At 42.0% G+C, this 11,932-nt stretch overlaps 1 pseudogene; it reads left to right on the plus strand.

Moving 5' to 3' along the window:
* The first annotated feature begins 788 nt into the window (after positions 1 to 788).
* LOC142440542 (large ribosomal subunit protein uL1-like) lies at positions 789 to 9,263 on the plus strand (annotated as a pseudogene).
* Positions 9,264 to 11,932: the final 2,669 nt, after the last annotated feature.

The raw sequence follows: 11,932 nt of genomic DNA on the forward strand, positions 1-11,932 counted from the left end.
TAGAAATGTGCATGTTAAATGTGCTTCTAGTGAAACGTTAAAAGAAAATTATGAATATGTGATTGGACAATATGTGAGGAAAGGACATGTATATTATGCAGTGGCAAGGAACTTGTCTGAACAATTCTAAAATATTTGGTGTGGGTTTACCTAGTAAGGGAAGAATTTGGATATCTGGCTGATGAGATTCCTAACCCAGATCTTCAAGGGTTACTCCACATGGTCACTCCCCAGTGCTCTCATTGAAAGCTGAGAAGAAAGCGATGACCTTCAAGCGAACTGTTCAAAATGAACTTTAACAAAACTTAATGTTTGGAAAATCCCATTGTATAAACCAGGGGTGTCGAACTGACAGCCCTGAGGTAATTTTTTGTGGCCTGCGATGCTCTGAAATAAAATGAAAATAAGAAAAAAGTGCTTTGAAGAAATAGCACTTAGGGGAGATGGGGCAATACCGTCCACACAATTCCCTCGTTAACTACTGAAGACGAGCATGCACGTGGCCCACTGCCTTTCCTGGGGGTTGTGGACGTGCACAAGCGCGCTGACTCAGTTCTGGTGACATTTGGAAGCGATATGTCTGCCACTCTCAGTGTCACATCATGTAAACAGATCCCAGGAGAGAAAGGTTAGAAAGAGCACTCTGGGTTGTGCTGTGTTGAATCATACCTAGCAGCAAAGCTAGTTCACATTTTTAGAGGGAAGCCATTGAGTGGGCAACTATTTTCGTCCATAAAATTAAAGCATCATACAGATCAAGATAAACTGATAAACATCTATCTGCCATAATGAAGATCGTCTGTTCTCAGTCTTTGAATCCAGAAATTGGAAAACTAGTAGTAGGAAAGCGCTGGCAAGTTTCGGGTAAAAAAGAATAATTTTAGTTTTATAAATACATTAAATAAATGTTTAAATAAAAGCAATTACATAGGGTTTTAATTATCCTCTCCATATTCCTGAAACCTCAATTCAAAATATAAATTTCACAAAATTTGTAAACATGATGTGGCCCGCCTGAATCTCGCCTGTTGCACCGAATGGCCCGCGTTTTAATTGCCTTTGACCCCCCCTGGTATAAACTAAGGACATGTACCCAAGAACGTTCACCAAGTAAGTGGCAACAACAACAGCAAAAATGTTTAGCTGTTCAATACCTTTGTTTATTTCTAACAGTTTGATTAGCACATAATCCACATATCATACATTTCAATCTCCCTCATTGCCCTCAGATTGATTCCAGTGCCTAGTGACCCTCCAGGCAGGAGAGAACTGCCACTGTGGGTTTCCACGACTGGAACTCTGTCTGGGAGTAGACAGCCTCCTCTTTCTTCCTAGGAGCGGCTGCTAGTTTTAAACTGCTGCCCTTGAAGTTGGGTGGAGGCAGCTTAGAGCCTCCCCGCAGCTGCAAGTCCTTCCTGCTTCCTCCTTTTTTGCCCACCTGAGGTTTCTAAACACTCCCTTTATTGTTTCACCCTCCTCTCCTAAAACTGGCTCTCCAGCACAGATGAGCAGTTCAGGACTCCCGTCTCTGCGAGTTCAGTACTCCCGTCTCTCTCCCTCTCTGCTCCTCACTGCCTCCAGGCCTGGAGACTTCACAGACTCCCTCCTGAAGTCCCTGCCTCCCGCCAGGAAGCGCTGAATAAACCTGTCCTTTTCCTTCTCTAGGGCCTGGTCTTGGTTTATCTTTGTGGCAGACCTATAGCTATCTCTATAGATTATCATTTGTCAATTTGAGGATTAAGAGTGAAAGAGTGGAGTCTAGACTGTCAATCAGGATATAGCCAGTGAGGCCTGTGTGGGCATGGCCTTCCCCTAAGGATTCTGGGAATTCCTGTTTTTCCTCCTTGAACGTGATATCTCTCTCTCAGCTGACTCCCTGGGAGACAAACACATTGCAGTTGACAGACACATGGAATGCCCTGAGCTGGAGAAGTCACACATGGACCTACCTTTATGCAACCAGATCTCTGGAGCCAGAGAAGCCATGTAGAGACCCCTGCCAGCACTGACATGCTTACACCGCCACTGAATCCAATGACTTTCTACCCACTGGCCTGTGATCATCCTGCATTCGGCATCATTGCATGTGTTTTATGAGTCTGAAGAGGACTTTCTAGATTGGTATCAGATATATAGGCTAATATCGGACTTATGGGCTTGGACTGGATTGGAATGCTTTCTTAATGTATAATTTACCCTTTTTATAAAACTTAGAACTCATTAATATATTTAAATAATTGCACTGAATGATATGTGCATTATATGCTAATAAAACAGTCTTAAAAAGTTTAAAAACTCATACACGTGTTTCTATGGATTTGTTTCTCTAGTCTACCCAGACTACCACAGATTTACCTCTCCTGGATTTCATACATTAACATATACAAAATGTTAAAACAACAACAATGACACAATAAAACAGGGGGAAACCTCCACTGAAAGGAAAGCAGAAAATATTAAAAACTGGAAAAAATATACAATGGATCAAAAGAGAGATCAAATGACTAGGTTATCACATTTTAACCTATCTGTAACTACAGTGAGTCCTCCCACAAAGCACTCCATCTGCTAACAAGGCCGTTCCCGTCCCTAGTCCATTGTCCCGGGGAGTTCACTTGAGCTTTCATCCGCATGGGGCTCTGAAAATAGGTTCTGGACTTCACTGTCATCCATAATCTTCTGCAAACTGCGTGTTCAGAATTTAAGATTTAATACCATTCACTTTGCTGGTCTTAGAATTTACAGTTTACAGTCTTTGGCTCACACAGGCTGGCGCTCTTCTTCCATATGGGCTTAGTTGATGCCTCACTTAGATGGCTGCTTGTGTGAAGACAAGCATTTAAGACCCAGAAGCTAGTCTTTTGGATAGGTGGGCATCATCTGCTTTTTCACCATTTGCTATAGCACTCATATCTTCAGGGCTCTCTTCATGAGGGCAAGTATTGAGCAGGGACATGTATGTCATAGGCACTAGCTATCCTTAGATTGAGAGTACAATTAAGTGTGAGTTCAAAATATGTGTGTATGTATATGTGTATATATATATATATATATATATATATATATATATATATATATATGGGTTATTTATGTCCCTGTGGTTCATGTTAGAGATATCATTATTTTATTGGAGAATGTTGCAGCTACACATTTTTTTTGTAAAGAGCTTAAGCTTGTGACTGGTAGATCTAACCAGCTGCCACAGCAGAAACTCCATCTGCTTAAGGTAAAGGGGACAGAGAAAGGACAAAAGAAAGAATGCTGCCTGCCTCTTCGAATTCTCCAGAAAGAATACAAGCCAAAGGAGCTGCATTGTTGGTCTCAAGAAAGGACCATCCTGGAGCAGCTCTGAGGTCAGCAAAATCGTTGGAAGTAGCAAGAAAAGCAGGGTCTTCTCGGGTTAAAATGGTGGAGCTGTGGTCTTCTGGCTCTCAAAGGGTAGGGCCACACTTTGCTAGGTTCAGAACGTGAGGCTGTATTAAAGCATGCCAGGGGCATGGGGCTATTACGCAAAGCTGAGAGGTGGGGTGGCCTTGATCAAGGGGCAGAAGAACAGGACCTGCCAGGGATAAGAGAATGGGTTTGGCATTCAGGCTACAGGTCACCTCGCTTGATGTACAAGACGGTCTGTGATATGAAAAAATCTATACACTTACAAAGAACATCAATTATTACAACTGTTATTCAGATGTACACATCAAACACTAAAACGCTAGTGATGGATTGAAAAATTCCACCAACTTTGCTATGTAGAAATTGAAAAAATAAGTAGTCAAGATGAACTGATAATTCTTGGTGATTGGAATATGAAAATTGGGAAGATGCAAGTTAGTGAGTTATTTAATATGGCATTTCTAGTCATAGTCCTTGTTATTCCCACCAAATATCTCTCATGTCCCTGATGAGGGAAGATACTGGTGTACTATGTGATTCAGCAGTGAGTGAGGGCCACCCTGCTGGGTATAAAGTGAGCCATCATCGTAGAAGCAGTCAGGGGGATCTCACTACCAGCAAGAGCCAGAAGTAGAGCACGTCTTCTGGACCCTGAAGTCCCTGGGCAGTGGACCGCTGTCATTCAGGAGACGACAGCAGAGGACTGGCAGGGGTGAAGCCAAGCATGAGACAGAGTGGTGGCCTTCCCAGCCCACAGAGCTAGTAAAGCTGAGTGTTTGGGAGCAGTCGGCTGGCTTGTGGAGTAGGTGCTCTGGTCACTTGATTTGGGCAGCTGGGTTTGTTCACCCAAAGCTCAGCTGGGTGTCTGGATTAAGGCTTATAGCGGAGAGGCATGCTCTTTGGGTGTTTATGAGCAAACTTACAAAACTTTGTAATATGTCCTGACTGAGCAACTGTAGCCTGAGAACTTCTCAACTGAATTATAACTTATTAATGTCCATAATAAACCTCTAAATCATAAAAATTGTCTGAGTTCGGTATAACCATTGCTAAGAATCATAGACCCTAACTGAAAAGGGTAGCGTGTGTGAGACATAGCAGAAGAGGAAGAAACAGTAGTTGGAAAATACGGCCTTGGTGATAGAAACAGAGCTGAAGATCACATGTTAGAATTTTACAAAACCAGCTATTTTTTAATGCAAACACCCTTTTCCAACAATACAAATGGTAACTATGCACATAGATGTTGCCAGATCAGAAATTAAATCGACACCGTGGTGACAACAATAGGCTCAAGCACAACAATTGTGAGGATGGCCCAAGTCTAGGCAGTGTTTCACTCCATTGTACAGGGTTGCCATGGATCTCAACGGACTCAATGGCATCTAACAACTACCGTGGCCACCAGCTCAGCATGTGGTGTGAGTCACAAAGATGTGGGTAGAAGAGCTTTTCCATATAAGTCAATTCACTGCAGTTCAGTGGAGGTGTGCTACATATTTGGCTCAATGTTTCCAGCAGGTAAAGAGGCAAACAAAAAGATGATAAGATTCATATAGACCATAAAGTAAAAGCATAATGGTTGAATGATGAGATTGATTTTCCCTATGTGAAATAGAAAAATGAAATGATTGACATCCATAACAAAATAGGTCTAGAAAAGAGACAACAGTCCATTACACTTGGCTGGTCCTCTTAGTGTCTATTGTAAGAATCTGGCATGAGACCAAATGTAATTTATCAGACTCATTTGTACATTTGTTGTCACCCACTTTTCTCTTGTCCATCCCCCAGGGAGGGGATTATATGTAGATCATTGTGATCAGTTCTGCCTTTATCTTCCTTCTTGAGCCCTTTGTTATTAGCTCCTCTTATCCCCTCCCTCTCCCACATATAATCAAACCTTTAATAAGGATTGACTATATGACAGTTAAAAGTTATGTCTCAACTACAATTTAGGGTGCAGATATTCTTTGTAGTGTTATAAACCAAAACCAAACTCCCTGCCATCAAGTCAATGTCAATTCATAGTGACCCTGTAGGACAGGTAAGAACTGTCCCTGTGTAGCAGATGGACATTGAGTCTCTAGTCAAGTACTCTGTCAATGCAAGAATACTTTGTTCTATTAAACTGGCATTCCATGATGCTCACCTTCCCAACATAATCACTAAAGACAAAATGGGTGCATAAGCAAATGTGGTGAAGAAAGCTTATGGTACCTGGCTATTAGAAGATATAGCATCTGGGGTCCTAAAGGCTTGAAGTTAAACAAGCAGACATCTGGCAGGGAAGCAACAAAGCCCACAGGGAAGAAGTGCACCAGCCTGTGTGATCACAAGGTATCGACGGGATCAGGTATCAGACATCAGAAGACCCAAAACAATCAATCATATCAATGTGAACTGGGGGAGTGGGAGTGGAGACCCAAAGCCCATCTGTGGACAAATGGACATCCCCTCACAGAAAGGTCACAAGGAAGGGACGAGCCAGCTACGGTGCAGTAGGCTATACATGATCTTAGCCAAAAGGATGAGTAGCAATAGGGTGCAGCATATGATTGACAAAACACACAATATTCCTCCCACCCACCCCCACCACCACTTTCACGACCCCAATTCTACCTCACAAATCCAGCTAGACTGGAGCATGTACACTGGTACAGATAAGAGCTCCAGACACATGGAATCCAGGGCAGATAATCCTCTCAGGAGCAGTAATGGGAGTAACTATACCATGAGGGTAGGGGGAAAGGAGAGACAGCAGACAGTATAAAATATGAAAGTAATAATTTATAATTTATTAAGGGGTCATGAGGGTAGAAGGGTGGGGAGGAGGGGGAAAAAAGGGCTCAAACAGAAAGAAAATATTTTGAAAATGATGATGGCAACATATGTACAAATGTGCTTAATACAATTAATGTATGGATTATTATAAGAGCTGTAAGAGCCCCCAAGACAATGATTTATAAAAATAATTTTTAAAAAGAGCATCACATATGAACAAGAGATAATTAAAAGGGCAGGAAAGAAATAAAAACTCAGCATGGATGTCAGAAGAGACTGAAACATGCTCCTGATCATAGCGTAGCTAATGCAATGAATGAAAGTATAAAGTCAGAGAGCTGAATAGAAAATTTCAAGGGCACCTCAAAAAGAAAATGTCAAATATTATAATGAAATGTGCAAAGACCTAGAGTTTGAAAATCATAAGAACATGCTTAGCATCTCTTAAAGAATTCAAGAAAATATTCATGCCTTGAGTCACAATATTGAAAGATTCTATGTGCAAAACATTTAAGGATGGAAGAACCATCAAAAGAAGATGGAAAGAATGCAGAGTCACTGTACCAGAAAGAACTAGCCATATCCCACCATTTAGGATGTAGCATATGAGCAAGAACCAAAAGTACTAAAAGTAGAAGTCTAAGAGAAATTGAAAACATTAACCAAAAACAGTATTCCAGGAATTGATGGAATACCAATTGAAATGTTTCAGCAAGCTGATGAAGAACTGGAAGCACTCACTCCTCTTTGCCACAAAATTTGGAAGATCGATACTTGACCAGTTGACCAGAAGAGATCCATGTTTGTACCCATTCCTAAGAAAGATGACCCAAAAGAATGCCCACATTATAAAACAATATCATTAACATCACATGCAACTAAAACGTTGTGGGAGATCATCCAACAATGTTGGGAGCAGTACAAAGACAAAAAGCTGCCAGCGGTTCAGACCAGATTCAGGAGGACATGAAACAAGAGATGTCATTGCTGACGTCAAATGGATCTTGGCTGAAATCAGAGAATCCAGAAGGATGTTTACTTGTGTTTTACTGACTATCCAAAGATATTCTACTGTGTGGATCATAACAAACTATGGATAACCTTGAGAAGAATGGGAATTCCAGAACACTTCATGCTCATGCAGAACTTGTACATGGATCAACAGCAGCTGTGCAAACAGAACAAGGGCGCACCGCATAATTTAACATCAGGAAAGGTGGGTGTCAGAGATGTATCCTCTCACATTAATCAATCTGTATATGCTGAGCAAATCATCAGAGAAGCTGAATTATATGAAGAAGAATGTGGCACCAGAATTGGAGGAAAGCTTATTAACATTCTGCAATATGCTGGTGAAAGTGAGGAGAACTTGAAGCACTTGCTGATGAAGATCAAGGCTTGCAGCCTTCAGTATGAATCACAACTCAGGATAAAACCATAATCGTCATCAATGGACCAATAGGTAGCATCATGATAAAAGGATCAATGTTTGCAGCTGTCAAGGATTTAATCTTGCTTGGCTCCACATTCAGTGCTTATGGAAGTAGCAGTCAAGAGATCAAGGGACACATTACATGGGATAAAGCTGCTGCATACAACCTCTTTAAAATATTGAAAAGCAAGGACTTTGAAGGCTAATGTAAGCTTGACCCAAGCCATGGTGTTTCAATCACCTCGTACGCATGTGAAATTGTACACTGAATAAAGAAGACTGAAGAAAAAATGATGCAGTGGAACTATGGTGTTGGCAAAGAAGATTCAAAGTGCCAGGGACTGCCAAAGGAACAAACATCTGTCTTGGAAGACATTTAGCCAGAATGCTCCTTAGAGACAAAGATGGCAAGAGTTTGTCTCACATACTGTGAGCATATTGTCAGGAGAGACCAGTTCCTGGAGAAGGACATCATGCTTGATAAAGCAGAAAAGCAGAGAAAATGAGGAAGGCTCTTGATGAGATGGATTGGGTCAGTGGCTGCAACAACTGGCTTGGGCGCAGGAACAATTGTGTGGATGGCACAGGACCAGGCAGTGTTTGTTCTGTTGTGCGTGGGTCACTATGAGTTAGAATCCACTGGAATGGCACCTGACAACATTTCCTCTAGGAGGTTGTCAGGAGCTAGGATCTTTGAGGCTTTCTGTGCTGCCCTCTTCAGACTGTTGCTGCAGGCAATAAAAAGCAGCCTAGGATTGACTCCACAATGGGATACCCCCGACTTGCTTGCATTGCATTTACAAACCCTTTGTTTTGATGTAATCCTTTTGTCACTTGGGGCCAAGGATCTCAAAGAATTGGCAGCTTTGCTAATCCTTCTTCCATTGTCTAGGTAAATAATAAATTGTTTGAATCTAAAATTGACCAGAACTTTAGACTTTTCCAAGAGATAGAAAAACGGGTGAGATGTGCGAGGTTCGTGAAGCTACATTGAGATTTTTTGTTTGCTTTTCCCATTTCTGCAGCACTAGGAGCCGTGAGTAGCAGTCTCTAGCAACACCCTCGATGAGGCAGTGTGGGAAGTCCTGCCTGGGAACCAGCACAAGTGCAGGAAGGTTTGGAGATGATGGAGCTTCGGATCAGCTGGAAGAACTATGATCCACAGAAGGACAAACGCTTCTCGGCACAGTGAGGCTTAAGCCCAACCCCTAGCCCCACCCCAGGCCAAGTTCTCTGAGTGTGTCCTTGGGGACCAGTAGGACTGTGGTGTGAGCCAAGGCCATCAATATCCCTCACTTGGACATCAAGGCACTGAAGAAGCTCAACAAGAATCAAAAGTTGGTCAAAAAAAATGGCTACAAAGAAAGATGCCTTTTGGCCTCTGCGTCCCTAGTCAACTAAATGCCTCTAATTCTGGGGTCTGGCAGGAATGAGGCTGACAAATTCCCTTCCCTGGTGACCCACAATGAGAACATGGTGGCCAAAGTTGACGAGGTGAATCAAGTTCCAGGTGAAGCAGGTGCTGTGTCTAACAGTGACCATGGGCCATGTGAAGATGACAGATGACAAACTCCTTTTCAACATCCACTTGCCTGTCAAATTTCTGGCTTCACTGTTAAAGAATTGGGGAAAAGATGGTGCCAAAAGAAAATGAAGATGCCTCTCCCCAAATGGAAGCCAAAACAAAGGCGCTAAAGGCCAAGAACACTGCTGAAAGGCTTCCAGTCACCCACCTTCCTTCCAGCAGGCCAAGACCCTGAGGCTAAGAAGACAGTCCAACTACCCTCAGAAGAGAGGCCCCAAGAGAAACAAGCTGGACCACTATTCCATCACAAGTTCCCCAAACCACAGAGTGCACTATGAGGAAAATCGACGATAATAGCACACTGTGTTCACTGTGGACGTGGACATCAAGGCCGACAAGCACCAGATCAAACAGGCTGTGAAGAAGCTCTAGGACAGTGGTTTTCCACCTTCCTAATACTGTGACCCTTCAATACAGTTCCTCATGTTGTGGTGACCCCCAACCATAAAGTTATTTTTGTCACTACTTCTTAACCGTCATTTGGCTACTGTTATGAATCGGGCGTCCCCTGTGAAAGGGTTGTTCAACCCCCAAAGGGGTCGAGACCCACAGGTTGAGAAACGCTGCTCTAGGACATTGACGTAGTCAAGGTCAATACCTGGAAAGACTTAATGAGAAGGCATAGGTTCCACTGGCTCCTAAGATGCTTTAGATGTTGCTAACAAAATTGGAATCATCTAAAATGAGTCCAGCTGGCTAATGCTAAATGTAAACTTTTTCAATACATGAAAAAAAAAAAGAATTGGCGAATGGCCACGCTTTGTGCATTACGAGCTCCATGGGCAAACCCCAGCGTCTGTACCAAGGCAAGTCTCAATAAACTTAATTGTTCCCACTTGTAAAAAAAGGAAAAGGGGATTTTTGTTTTCAGTTCTGGGTGAGTGGTTTGGATTGAAATAAATGAATTCACCTACTGGTGCCTCAGAAGCAAGCCCTGGTGATTTATTTCCAAAAGGTCACAGCCACTGAAAACCCGATGGCGTGTAGCCCAAGGAGTAGCCATGAGTCAGAATCAAACCTGCAACACCTGGTTTGGTGTTTTGGTTTATTTGGACCTATAGAAATTTTGACGTGATGTTCTGACTCCACAATTATTAATGCTGTTGTTGTTGTAGTTGTTAGGTACCATCCAATCATTTCCGACCCATAAGACCCTATGCACAACAGAATGAAACACTGCCCGGTCTGGTGCCACTCTTGCAATTGTTCCTATGTCTAAGCCCATTGTTGCAGCCACTGTCAATCTATCTCCTTGAGGACTTGCCTCCTTTTCCCTGCCCCTCCAATTTACTAACCATGACATCCTCCTCCAGGGACTGGTCTCTCCTGACAATATGTTCAAAGTACACGAGATAAAGTCTTGCCATCCTGGTCTCTAAGGAGCACTCTGGCTGTACTTTTTCCAAAATAGATTGGTTTGTCCTTTTAGCAGTCCATGGGACTTTCAATATTTGCCAGCACAATTCAAATGCATGGATTCTTGTCTTTCATCTTCAATGTTCAACTTTCACATACATATGGGGAGATTGAAAATACCATGACTTGAGGCAGGCAAACCTTAGTCCTCAAAATAACATCCCTACTTTTCAGTATTCTAAAGAGGTTTTACCTAATACAACAGATTTACCTAATGCATGGTGTCTTTTGACCTCTTGACTTCTTGACTGCTGCTTCCATCAGCATTGATTGTGGATCCAAGCTAGATGAAATCCTTGAATCATTCAAGCATTTCTCCTTTTATCATGGACCAGCAGGGAAGGAAATTTGCCAGGCTTATTAAGGCCTCACACCAGAATTTGAGGAATCTACTCGATCAGGGATTCAGAGGCCAAAAGGCATTTTACTTCTTAGTCAGCTTTTTTACTAACTTCTTATTCTTGTTTAGCTTCTTCAGCGCCTCGATGTCCAAGTGAGGGATAGATCTCCACAGCCTTGGCTCCATCACAGTGCTGCTGGTCCCCAAGGACACCCCCAGAGCACTTGGGGCAGGGGGTGGCCTTCCATCTGATGGTATCAGGGAAGCATTTGTCATCAAGCATTTCCAATGTATTTTAAATCACAACACATTAATACAACACATTTATCATTATAATGCATTTTCTCCAGCAATTTAATTCTTTGTTAAATTTCCACACAAACGAAAAACCTGAGTGCCATTGAACTGATTCAAACTCATAGTGACCCTATTGGACAAGGTAGAACTGCCCCCTCTGAGTTTCCAGGACTAACTCTTCATGAGAGTAGAAAGCCTTGACTTTCTCCTAAATTATCACACAAGTTTAAACGTATTTCAATTCTTTCCACTTTTGCGCTGGCCAATGTTTCATTCTGTTGTACATACGGTATCTATGAGTCTGAACTGACTTGATGACAGCTGACAAAAAGAATTCAGTCTAATTTTTATTATAAACTTCTAATAACACTTCATTTAGCAATCAAATTAATTTCCCAAGATCTAGTTATAAATTTTATCATGATTTGATTCCCTGAATCACTTCTAGATAATACAACTTCATGAAGTATCATCTTAAACCCTTTCAGTCTTATTTTATGTTGCTTATGTTTACCAGCACTGTCCCCTTTGAGTGAGATAAGGCACAGTTTTTATTCACGTGTTACACCAGTCGTGAGAAAAACACACCTGTGGATGAAATGCTAATAAAACTGTTTAAAAAATAAAGTAAATCAGACACTGGGAGCAAGTGAAAAAGAAGAAACACCCTTGAAGTTGTTGTATT

Source organism: Tenrec ecaudatus, chromosome 2 (assembly GCF_050624435.1).
Source record: "Tenrec ecaudatus isolate mTenEca1 chromosome 2, mTenEca1.hap1, whole genome shotgun sequence".
NCBI lineage: Eukaryota > Metazoa > Chordata > Mammalia > Afrosoricida > Tenrecidae > Tenrec > Tenrec ecaudatus.